This window comes from Tachypleus tridentatus, chromosome 9 (assembly GCF_004210375.1).
Source record: "Tachypleus tridentatus isolate NWPU-2018 chromosome 9, ASM421037v1, whole genome shotgun sequence".
NCBI classification, from domain to species: domain Eukaryota; kingdom Metazoa; phylum Arthropoda; class Merostomata; order Xiphosura; family Limulidae; genus Tachypleus; species Tachypleus tridentatus.
The window spans coordinates 87,774,168-87,787,559 of record NC_134833.1 but is presented as its reverse complement, the minus strand read 5'-3'; the positions used below and the strand labels follow the sequence as shown (position 1 = coordinate 87,787,559).

General features: G+C 33.1%; 1 pseudogene across 1 annotated transcript in view; it reads right to left on the bottom strand.

The window, feature by feature from the left end:
• The window catches only part of LOC143227419 (cyclic nucleotide-gated channel alpha-3-like), a 414,301-nt pseudogene that overhangs the window by 354,202 nt on the left and 46,707 nt on the right, over positions 1 to 13,392 (bottom strand). The window lies entirely within an intron of this gene.

Genomic DNA, 13,392 nt, shown 5'->3' with positions numbered 1-13,392 from the left:
GTTTATTGACCCATTGATAAACTGTAGCCCACAATCGGCTCAAGAGTAAGTTAAGTGTAAACAGTTTAATTAATATATGAAATTGAAACATTATGTTAGAACGCAGAAAAATCATTTTGGGACTGATAAAACCTACTGCCAGATATTTCAAACACTGTTTTACCTAACTATTACATGACACATGTTCTCAAAATATCTATATGACAGATTCTAAATTTCTGTCACTGTCATCACTATTTCCGTCACAAGAGCTATTGACGTCATTTCTAGGTCCACAGATTTGTAGCTCTATATCAGCAAGTCTGTTTTCTACTTGTCGTTGACGCTTACTTAGTTTCAGGCTCATGGACGCATTTTCGGCTTCCAGTGTTATAAGTTGTTCTTGAAGATGCTTAATTTCAACTATTGACATCTCCTGGTGGTGTTCGCGTGAAGTTTGGATACTGTAGGGGCTCACACTTTCATTGCTGTCCAAAATCGGCGAAGGATGACAGAAATGGAATCCCAGATCAACGAAAAACGTGCTGTCTACACTGACTGGACCTAATGCTGAGTAAGTTGAAGACGAACAGGAGTAAGGAAACTCGACTGGAGATACTCTCCTGAACACACAAGTTGGATCTTTTGAATCTTCACTTAAAAGAGGGAGAGTAGTATATTGTCTCAAACAGCATGAGTGCAACGTCAACCGTAGCATGTAGCTCAAAATGGCGTAAGTTTAACCATTATGCGATGTTAAAAGAACTGTTTAAACATCACCTTAATACAGAACTTTAAAAACAGAAAATGGGTGTGATCACATCTCTGTGCTAACATGACTTCATATATCCTGAGTGTAACTAGAACGCAATGTAAGGGAATTTTCCTTAGCATGAAATCAACTCAATAAATATGACAACATACATATTGTACGTAGATATTTGTTAGAACTATACTACGTATTTAGTTTTGTTCTTCTTTATAAAATAAAAATAAATTAAAGCAGTTTAGGTCCAAATATTCATACGCGTGTGCTGCATGACTTAAATCAGTAATTATTTATGTTTGTGTTTCTTATTCTACAAACTCTTACAATCTTAACGTTTTAATTAGTATGGAATAAGGTTCGCATACTCGATAACAAATTCCATACTATGACTATCTTTTAACTAGAGTTACTAGCTACAACATCAACATAGTTAGGTTACAAACTATCATATCATAAGCTGTATAAGCCCCGAGGACTCAGCCTAGCTGGAAGGCTACAGAATTTTATGTTGTTAAGTGCAAAATTACATAATGTGCTATCTGTACTTTGTCTATCCCCGGAATTCGAGACCAGGATTTTAGCCTGTAGCGTCCAAACTGACTGCTGTGATTATTGGAGGGATGGTGACTTCTTCACTCTGATAGACTAGTAATAACAGATAATCTACAAGTTATCCGTAAACAAATAGCAAAATACACAATAGCACAATCTTTATAAAACGAAAAAATAAACTTTCTTACGAGATTGTGAAATACACTTTGAGTGAAAATTCGTGTTTAGTTACGTCGCCATCACTTTATTCGCGTTTGTTAGTTCTCTCATTTTATACTCTGTTTTTCTCAAAGAAGTCTTTGCACATGTGTGAAGATAAACAGTGTCGACGTCTGTGTTTTAAACTATACGTAAGACCTGTTACTCAGGCGTCGAAGTACAAGCGAAGAACTTCATTTAGAACACTCTCTACACGCTAGATTACAATAATTTATTTTGCCGAATCCAATGTTGAAAAAAGCGTCATATATCTCATGAAACCTACTCTTAACAGTAGGTCATTTAGAAGAATATATTACCATCAAAATTGATTAAAGGAAAAAAAAAGTTTTCGTATCCTCCCTCTACTCTGATTTATTATGCCTCATGCAGGTATTATGAGGGTTACAAATTCTCCATCAAAATAACAAGAAACATTTTTAATTGCTCCTGTATAATTAAAAAAAAACGATATTTGAAACAAAGCAGTTATTTGTGATGTATCTTAAGGAAAGCATTTTACATATTTCGTGGCTGTTAAATAACATAAGATTTGATCATGTATAAGGATTCAAGAAGAAGTGGTAACATTTAGAAATATTTAATACAATAGTTACAATAAACATACTATTATTTAAGAAGAAACGATTACTTAATATTGTGACCTAAAGTGATACGTTCTATTAAATCCAAACTTTAAAATAACAGCTCCAAATATATCTATACATATATATATATATATATTATGTGAAACTGATTCGGTTGTTTAATAATGTAGTAGCCTAATAAAGGACATTCCATATTTCAACGTAATATCAACATTTAATATTCCATTACTTAAAAAGAAAAGAAACAGCTGCTGAAAAATGCAGATCGAAACGATATGTTCTGCCTATACATTCCAGATTTTGTTATAAGAGCACTAAACATATTTACAGAAAAAAACACTACATATATATTTATTCAAGATAAAACTACTAAATATTGACAAATTCCTTAAGGATACTGCCTACGCTATCCAAAGTTCGTGTTTCACAACAACGCACGATCTTGCAGTATTCTGAAGGCAAATTTATTTGTTAACTGTGATATGGAAATACTCGTTGTATCTTTTACTTACCTTTCTGTGTAATAATAATATAAGTGAAGCAGGTACAATGTAATACTGACATTCTTACAGAATGATTAGATTTTGAAACGTTGTATAGTTTCAGGTATACAAGGAAACTGGTTGCACAGTTACAATAGGCACATACAATACCTTAAGCAGATATACATATATATACACTGCTGGCCAAACTCTTAAGGCCAATGAACATAAAGAAAAATATGCATTTTCCGTTGTTAGACTCGATCAATTATTTGAGTAGAGCTTCGAAAGATAAAATTAAGAAAAGGCAAAGTAAAGATAAAAACTTTTTTAGAATTTAATAGGGAAAATCTGAACACTATGAAATTAGCCTAAATACAAGCTGGTTAAAAATAGGTCCAAAACAAGGTAGGAAATGACCAACAAGAGGTCTCAGTAGTGAGTTGCACACTAAAACGAAGCGTTAATCGGTAAACACGTAACGAAATTTGGCCATTTGTGTTCAAGCATTAGCGTTGCCAACATTTCCCAATGACATCTCGTGTGTTACATTGGGTAAAAACATGGCATAAGCTAAAAAGTTGATAGAGTTTGAACGTGGCAGAATTGTTGAGCTGCAAAAGCAAGGTCTTTCTCAACGTGCCATCACTGATGATATTGGGCATAGTAAAACTGCTGTTGCAAAGTTCTTAAAAGACCCTGAGGGATACGGAACGAGAACTTCAAGTGGTCGACCCAAGAAAATTTTGCCGGCGTTGACCAGGAGGATTCGACGGGTTCCCCGGCAAGACACCAGCCGATCGTCGAACCAAATTAAGGCCCTTACGAAAGCAGAATACAGCTCAAGAACAATAAGACGGCATCTACGAGAGAAAGGCTTTAGAAACCGTTAACGTCTTCAAAGGCCACGCCTCCTTCCACACCACGAAAAAGCTCGGTTAAACTTTGCTGAGAAGCACCAAACATGAGATGCAGAAAAGTGGACAAAGGTTTTGTTCTCTGATGAGAAAAAAATTAACCTGGATGATCCAGATGAATTCCAACATTATTGGCACGATAAGGATATTCCACCGAAGACATTTTATACACGACACAGTGAAGGAGGTTCCTTCATGATCTGTGGTACTTTCTACTTCCATGGAACAATGGAGCTTCAAGTTATACAGGAGCGTTAAACAGCAGCTGGCTACATTGGCATGTTGGAGAGAACATTCTTATTGACTGAAAGCCCTCGCTTGTGTAGAAATGACTAGATCTTTCAACAGAACAACGCTGCAATCTACAATGCCTACAGGACAAAGGACTTTTTCATGGCGAATAACGTGATTCTTTTGTACCATCCAGCGTGTTCGCCCGAACTGAACTGCATTGAAAATGTTTGGGGGTGGATGGCAGGGAAGTCTATAGAAATGGAGGTCAATTCCAAACAGTGCATGATGTTCATGAAGCCATCTTCACCACTTAGAATAACATTCAAGCCAGCCTTCTGCAAACGCTTATATCGGCCATGCTAAAGCGAATGTTTGCAGTTATTCGCAATGACGGTCGTGCAACTCACTACTGAGACCTCTTGTTGGTCATTTCCTCCCTGTTTCGGACCTATTTTTGACCAGCTAGTATTTAGGCTAATTTCATATTGTTCACATTTTCCCTATTAAATGCTAAAAAGGTTTTTATTTTTATTTTCCTTTTACTTATTTTCATCTTTCAAAGCTCTACTCAAATAAGTGGTTGAGTGTAACATGTAACAACGCAAAATGCATAGTTTTTCTTTATGTTCATTGGCCAACAGTATATTAAATCATCTTAAATCGCAAGTAGATTAATGCTTCAGCAATTTCACTTAAGTTTGAACGTAAGGCATTCAATATAAAGTATGTACTTAGAAAATCATCTAGCCTAAAATAAGATGTTTCAAATAAAACAAACAATATGTTTGTTTATAGAACGGATTAAAATAAGATATTGATTATTAATTGTTAGCTTGTGTTCCTCTTATATTTTCGAATTGTTAACGCTCTAATAACTCATCGTTTTTTCTGAGATTCATAATGTAGATAAATCAGCATGCAGAATTATACACGAACTGTCCTCTACATTAAAATACCTTTTCACCCCTTATCGAAGCCTTCAGTCAGTGAATAATTCTACATTATAAAACATTCTCGTCACGCTATTCGTTGTGTTCCAGTTTTAATCATTTGGATCGATGACATAGAGCGTTATCGTGTCGGAAAAAATATATGTCAGTTGGAAACAGTTCTCTTGTTGAAAAGTGTAGTTCTGACTCAAGTATCCTTGTCACTGATGTGACGTTAGCGACCAATACCCTTGGCAGAATAAAATGTCTATAATAAAATGTATGAAATGATAGAATGTTGCTGTGGTGCAGGATAGCTTGTTTTTCTTAAAACACGAAATATCAGTAATTAAATACTTCCTTTATGTGATGAGATGCAAAATGTAGATTATTCACTTCAGAGATCCTATCTTCGTTGATCAACACTCCAATTGTAATGAGCCCTGGCCGATGGAAATCTTAAACGTTTATGATTTATGAGAAGTAGCTTTCATTTGTTTTATACCTTGATATAGTTCTGTTAGTTATTTGTACTATAATTTAAACCTGTTATCACCATTTAATTTATTATGAAATAGCCTTTCTAAATATGTGTATAATATGTTTTTTTTCAGAAATAGGATATTTAAGACAGGTGAATAACAATGTGAAAAAGGTAAAGATATGTTAGGTGTCGCAAGTCTTTTCTTAGTCATAGTATGTTATTATACGATGATCTATATGCATCTTTATGTATCCAAAACTACATGATTTTAAAAAGATATTATATGGGATTATTATCCTTTCACAAACATAATACAAAACAACGTAGAAAAAATGCAGAGAATTATGTTTTACGGATAATTTTCGTAACAGTTTTAATCAGTTCATAATGTTGAATCAATCCAAAGTATTTAGTTTAACTTCCTCTTTCCTAACCAGTTGTGACTAGTGTGTTAATGTTTTAACACCCCTTTCCTCTTTAAAGTGTGAAAATACTTCTAACTTTTGAACACGATCATTTTTATGTGGAAATAATACCTGACGTTAATTTTATTCAATTCATTCAATTGAATTTTTCTTACCATTAAAACAGTTTATAAAATATTTTAACAGGACCTAATGTTTAGGGACAGCCACGGACCTATTGGTCCCTCTAGGTTATCCTATCTTCTAAACTAAAGTAAAATTGTTAGATAAAAGCAAAATAAAAACAATTAAGCGAAGAAAAAATATGGTTAAAAGTTAATTCAATGTTGAGTGTTCAATGACAAACCAAACAGCGATAATAACTACATTTGGTTTACAGATTCATTTGTTTGGGAATTAAGATGTATTTTATTCTCCAGTAAGTGTTGAACATTTTATTAATTTTTATTTCTTCTGTTCAAGAACTGTTTTAGCGATTTTGGTAGAAGGTTTTGTCGAGATTTTGTGAAGTTGCAGTCGTGGAGAAATCAAGGTTTTTTATATATGATCTTAACATAATTTTGGTCGTAATGTATGATATCTAATCACGCTGTTTGGTTAGTCTAGCAACAATTCTTTCATTCTTTAAGAGCCTATTCACTTCATTGGATATTTATTTTGTTTTCCATCCTTTCTTTGATAATAATTTGCTTTGCCATCGTTTATTTTGCCTCATATCCTACTTATTTGTCTTAAATGTGTTTTATTTCTAAGTAAAAGTTGTGGTTTCCCTGAATATTTACTTTAAGTCTGTATTTGATTTAGTCCATCCAACTCACCTCTGAGCTTGTATTTTCTCTCGGATTATGAAAGTCTTTAATTTTCTTAGAGTGTTTGGTAAACCTCCTAAGTGTGTTTCAATTAAAGTAGAAACAGTATGACATAAAAGCATGCTTTAAATCTCAGGTAAGAAACGGACAGGAATTGAACAATTTGAGAAGAAAGCACAGCTTAATTCTATTGCTGTATGAAATTTTGTAAAAAAACACGAACATTATTACTTTTATGTCTTGTTTTTTAAAGTGTTTTTGCAGTAAACCGTACAGAGTTATAATCAGAATAAGTTCCATAATATAATAAAATTATTCTGTTAAGCATAGTAAATCAGTAATCTAAGCTCCTAAACGCCCGAGGACTGCATCAGAAACATTAGTATAATGTGGAACAACTACTACAAAAATCATTGTAATGTGCTCAGTTAACTGTTACATAATTAATGAAAATTTTTCTGTCTATGAGAGCCAAAAGAAAGTAAAGTAAAAATGTAGTTTTCTACGGCGCGCTCGCGAAAACTTGTAATATTTATAAAGGATACTATCTGACTGTGTTTCTTCAAATCAATTATCTCCATTAATCAACAATCCAGTTTGTAAGTTGAGATTATGTGTATTAAATTACCTTCGAAACTTACAAATTTTCTTGCTGAAGTGAACAACTTTGTGCTTATATGAAATGGGAATTAATTACTCTAATAACAAGATTACGGATAATAAAATATTTATATATCAAATCAACTTCAAACGTGAACACATTTTTATAGGTTATTCTGAAACAAGAGCTTAATTGCAAACCAATGAATTTGCTAAAAGAAGACCGGTTTACGTATTTTTTTTAATGACTAGTCGTTAACCGTATAATTTATATTTGAACCCGTTGGAACTTGATGAAAGTCCAAAATTACAGAATGACAAGGAACAAAGAGAAATGCACTTTTCACAGATACTTGTGCAACATATAATTGTCTTTGTTATTTTTCTTCAGTTTTCTTGTTATGAAACTGATTAAGTTATATTAAGTTAATTTTAACTATGTCTTATTTCACACCTTTAATTTCTTTGAAAAGTAGATAAATATATATATATATACAACCACTTATGATAGAAGAATATATATCAAAGAAAACGACTTTTCAAAACTCTTTTTGAGACACATTGGTATGAGCAGATGACTTCCCGTCACACTAAACATGGTTGCTCTTTCAGGCAACTGAGGTGTTATAAGTTACCTTCAATCTCACTATTCGTTGGTAAAAGAGAAGCCCAAGAGTTTGCGGTGGGTGGTGATGACTAACTACATTCCCATTAGTCTTAGGCTGCTAAAATAGGGATGCCTAGCGCAGGTAGCCCTTGTGTAGCCTTGCACAAAATTCTAAAAACAAATAAACGAGCAGATTGCTTAGATGAACTATTTATAAAGCAAATAAAAATCATTTCTGTAGTATTAAAATTCACATTGGATCCGTTTGAGGACTTCTAAGACATCACAATTACTGCCAATATACTTAGCTTGTTCGTGTAAATTATCATGTTAGAAGTTGCCATTTCAATAAAAAAAAATCTCAGAGCAGTTTGCTCCAAATCAAAAGTATTGTTTAGTGAAGTTTTTATCTAACATTCTTTAAAGCAGAAAGTTAATTTCAATATATTTAAACTAAAAATAAAAAAGGACGTAACATAATACACGAGAATGAAATTTTATGCTTTCAAAATAAATAAAAATAATATTAGTTATGTAACAAAACATATATGGTTAAAACTGTTTCAAACTTTACTAAGCCTTATCTATAGACGTACTGATATAAATGTAAACATTAGATTGTTGCTTATGGTGATAGCAATAAACGGATATAATTACATTTTATGTCGTACTTTAAGTGTTGTAACGAGTTGTTAAAGTAAGATTTAAATAAGGTAATATAAATATTTGTTTGATAACAGTGGCTTTGTGCGTCTGTGTTTGATGCAACAGAATAAACAATTAAATGACTTATTTAGCTTAAATTTAGGATCGTATTTTATTCATGATACTAAAGAGACCTCAAATTTATAGCATCGAATCTATTTTAAAACCAAAAAAAGAGTCAGGGTGAGTGTGGATTCAGAAAAAGACAATTTCTTTGTATTGAAAAAGAGTAGGAAGTTCATAAAACCAAGAAAGTGTCCAAATTCAGTAAAAGGAAATTGAAGCGGATCAGCACAAGAGGTCTCAGTATTGAGTTGCACGACCGTCATTGCGAATAACTGCAAACATTCGCTTTAGCATGGCCGATATAAGCGTTTGCAGAAGGCTGGCCGCAATGCTATTCCAAGTGGTGAAGATGGCTTCACGTAGATCATGCACTGTTTGGAATTGACCTCCATTTCTATAGACTTCCCTCGCCATCCACCCCCAAACATTTTCAATGGGGTTCAGTTCGGGCGAACACGCTGGATGGTACAAAAGAATCACGTTCTTCGTCATGAAAAGTCCTTTGTCCTGCGGGCATTGTGGATTGCAGCGTTTTCCTGCTGAAAGATCCAGTCATTTCCACACAAGCGAGGGCCTTCAGTCAATAAGAATGTTCTCTCCAACATGCCATGTAGCCAGCTGCTGTTTGACGCCCCTGTATAACCTGAAGCTCTATTGTTCCGTTGAAGGAGAAAGTACACAGATTATGATGGAACTTCTTCCACTGTGTCGTGTAGAAAATGTCTCCGGTGGGATATCCTTATCGTGCCTGTAACACAGGAGATGTCAGTGGGAGATGTTGACAACGCTTGAACACAAATAACTAAATGACGTTACGTGTTTACCTATTAAAGTTTCGTTTCAGTATGCAACTCACTACTGAGACCTCTTGTTGGTCATTTCCTACCCTGTTTCGCACCTATTTTTGACCAGCTAGTATTTAGGCTAATTTCATAGTATTCATATTTTCCCTATTAAATGTTTTTTTAATTTTTATTTTCCCTTTTCTTATTTTCATCTTTCGAAGCTCCACTCAAATAAGTGGTTGAGTCTAAGAAGGCAAAATGCATATTTTTTCTTTGTGTTCCTTGGCCTTAAGATTTTGGCCAGCAGTGTATATTCAGAAACTGATTTCGTATGGTTATCCTTCCTGTTATTCTGCTGTTTATACCAGCTTTATTCTGAGTGAAACTAAGAATACGGCAAGTTAGTACTTCAGTTGAAATGGAAGGTTCGATATACTGAAAATTACTGAATTTGGTTATATTCGAATAATGCTTTTAAATTCCTGGTTATAAGTTGTGTAATAGTGAAATACTTTTTTAAAAGAGGGAGTGAGGATAAAATACATTATCGGTCCTCTCATAAGAATTATTACCAATAAGGACAGTGATCTAATGATTATGGGATTCTTTCATTTTTAATGGGATTTAATAGGGAGTCTAAGGATTTGGTTCAGAAATTACGAACCCCCAAAGAGTTTATGAGAAACAGTTAGTAGAGAATTTTAACCATGGTAAAAAGTTTTTGTTTGTTTTCAATTACGTTACAGGTGAACAAAGTGTTAGAATAGGCCCTTAAATGATGATGTAACAAAGTTGTTAATGTAGATTATGAAATAACTGAACTATATGTCTTTCCTTTTCCTTGTTTTTATAAGAGAAGATATCAATGCTATTTCTGAGATCGAGCAGCATTCATTGTACAGTACTGAAATTGATCTGAATTGTGTTAAAACCTAAACAGTAAGTTCAACGACTGAGAGTAAGAAAGAAACCAAGGTCAGACAAGGTTTTCCCAAGGTTTAAAAGAGGTCAAAGATAAGTTATGAGAACCTCTTGCTTTTTAATTATTAAATGATCAGTAGAGATGGGCAGGTGCCTGATAACTGTTGAATTGTTTATGTTACTTCTATGTTTAATAAGAACTATCTGGTGATTTTAGGCGAGTTAGTCTTATTTTTGTAATATGAAGTATCATAAAAAATTTGACAAAAGAAGTTTCACATGATCATTCAGAGAAATACGATATTGCAAATGAAAAGTAACGTGAATTCATCAAAACGAAATCTTGCTCTACCATGTTTCTGTACATTTCGCGAGAACCTTATTTGTTATTGAGACGAAGAAAGGTGTTAATATGGTGTACTTAAAGTTTCAACAAAGGCTTTGATAAAGTAGAGACTAGTTAAATGGATTGTAGAATCGCAGAATGAAAAACCAAATGATTTATAAACGGAGAAGAATCAAATTGAACCTTTGTAACTAGTGGTGTACTTAAGGGCTCGGGGCCTTTACTCTTCCTTATTTACATTAATGGTACTAATAGTTATAATTAATAAATTAACAAATATAGATGACCAGATTCATGGTTTAGTGTTTCTATCTGTGTTGAGGATATTGAGGTATTACAGTATGACTTAAGCCGATTAGTAATTTGGAAAAATTGTGATAAATGACATTTAATTATTGTTATTGAAAGGTAATGGATTTGGGTATTAACAATTTCAAAGAATCTTTTAATATAGCTAGAAATCACCTCAGTTATGTGACTGAAGAAAAAGATCTTGAGTGGTGATGCACATGTTATTCAAACTGTAAAAACAATGTTCTTTTGCCAGTAGTAAAGCTAATAAAATTTTAATAAGTTTGTTTATTTGTTTTTAATTTCGCGTAAAGCTGCACGAGGGCTATCTGCGTTGGCCGTCCCTAATTTAGCACTGTAAGACTAGAGAGAAGGCAGCTAATCATCACCATTTATCGCCAACTCTTGTGCTGCTCTTTTAAAACGAATAATGGAATTGACTGTAACATTATAACGCCCTCACAGCTGAAAGGTCGAGCATGTTTGGTGGGTCGGGAATTCAATCCCGTGGCCCTCAGATTAGGAGTCGAGCGCTCTAACTATCTGGCCATGCCGGGTCATGCTTTAATTAGTACTTATAGTAAATCCATAAATTTTCAATCAGATTGATATCATGTGATTGACCTACTCATTTCATGACATCGATTATCTTATTTCTAAAATATTTTTAACGACTCCAGAATTGCAAAGATATTTGTTTGATCATTTTGTAGGCTAACTTGAATGAGAAGAAGACTTAAGAATCTTCAGCACGTACACAACACTTTCTATGAGAAAATGTAAATAAATTGATGATAAAGTTCAAGTATTTACAAAAGCCAGTATAAAAATTAGGATTTAAAATCATATTTGAATAGATCTCGTCGAGAACGTTCTAAAAACTTATAGTTTTACATATTTTTCTGTTACCTACTAAAAGATAAAACAAATTAACAATATTTTCAAGGAAGAAGCCATTTTTTGTTTATCCCTGTATATGATCGTGAATCTCTCTTTTTCTCTTTCTCTGGGTCATCTCCTTAAGCATGGCCGCATCTATCAAAATAACAAATTACAAACTCGGGATAAGGATATAGGTTTATACGGAAAGTAGCATGAACTATATGACCATGTTCTCAGAGTCCGTTTTAAGGCCAGTGACCAATACAGCAATTTTTGGCAAACAGTGCCACTAGTTGGTCTCAAATTTAAAAGATCGGATTTTGTTAGTAGTGTATGATCAATAGGGCTATTATTTACGTTTATTTCTCAATGTGGGGACTTATCCTAATCATTATATTCATGATCACTTACATGTTAAAAATAATTTAAAACTTCATAAAATTAAAGCAGCTCAGTACAACTGGATCAGTGGGAGTGATGAGGAAAACGTATCATTTGAAGCTGTCATCCCAGCTCCTAATATGGAAAGCATAACTAAGGATTAAAACTGCTGTTGTTCAACTAACCAAAAACATATTTCTATTCAATTTCGAAAACGTTCCTTTCTTTCTTATATTTACGAAAACTTATACGTGTGTTGTCTGCGCGGTTACTCCGTATTTTCAACAGACAAACAATAGGAAACAGCATTTCTTGGGCCACTCTAATCGAATATTGAAACTTAACAGTTGTTCTTTTAACACACCCACAATAGCAATAAATATATTACTACTAAAACATATGCTACATATTTGTTTGTAGTTAAGAGCAGAGCTATGCAATGGGCTATCTGTGTTCTGCCCATTACGGTTATTGAAACCCAGGTTCAAGCATTGGATATTCGCAGACATGCGGCTAAACCAGTGAGAACCGCGTACCAAGTGAGATGAATGTATTTAAATGCCTACTATTTTAGCTGATATGCATGGGGTAGTTATAAAGAAATAAACAGATGTAGGCAGTAGCTAAATTTTTTTTTTAAAGTTCCGTTTTCTTACAATAATAATATAGAACGTTGTCTTCAAAGTTTCTCTGGTATTATGATTTGAAATTACGTAATAGTTTATCACATCTATAATGAAATATTATACAAACCTCAGAAACTTAGAAATTATCACTTTTCTTAATAATGACCTGATGGCTTTGTTTTTATTTGCTGTCTAAATAATCATATTTTCTTCTTAACATGTATAAAAATATATATCATACAAATCCACCACAGTTTTTTTCTTCAAAGAGTTTTCTTAAGATTCTCAGCTATCACAAACTTATTTTATGAATGAAAAAAACACAAACATTCTCATCTGCTTTCGTCTGAAGAAGTTGTAAAATTATTATTACACTCAATGGAAAGAAGTAAAAAGCTATGTTATAATGATAATAGAACATCTAATTTGAGGAAAAACAGATTGAAAGAGTTGAACTACATTTTGCTAAGTTTACCTACTATGTTCAAAATTAAAAAAATATAGTGATATGTTTATTATAAATTTATGTAAGCGTTTAGCCTGATAGTAACATGGTATAAACATATAAGTAACCATGGTCAAAACAAACAGTTTATCACATACGACATATTTTTGGATTCGAATTTTTATCGGGCAACGTTTGGATTAAGATCATTGTCATTGCAATATTGTACAGTCAGACAGTAATATCTAATGACAGGACGCTCTGATGATGTGCGTTAGTTAATTGAAATGTCAGAAAACGTTCACAGTTCGGATGTCATTTAGTTATGTAATTATATAAAATGTAGCAAAA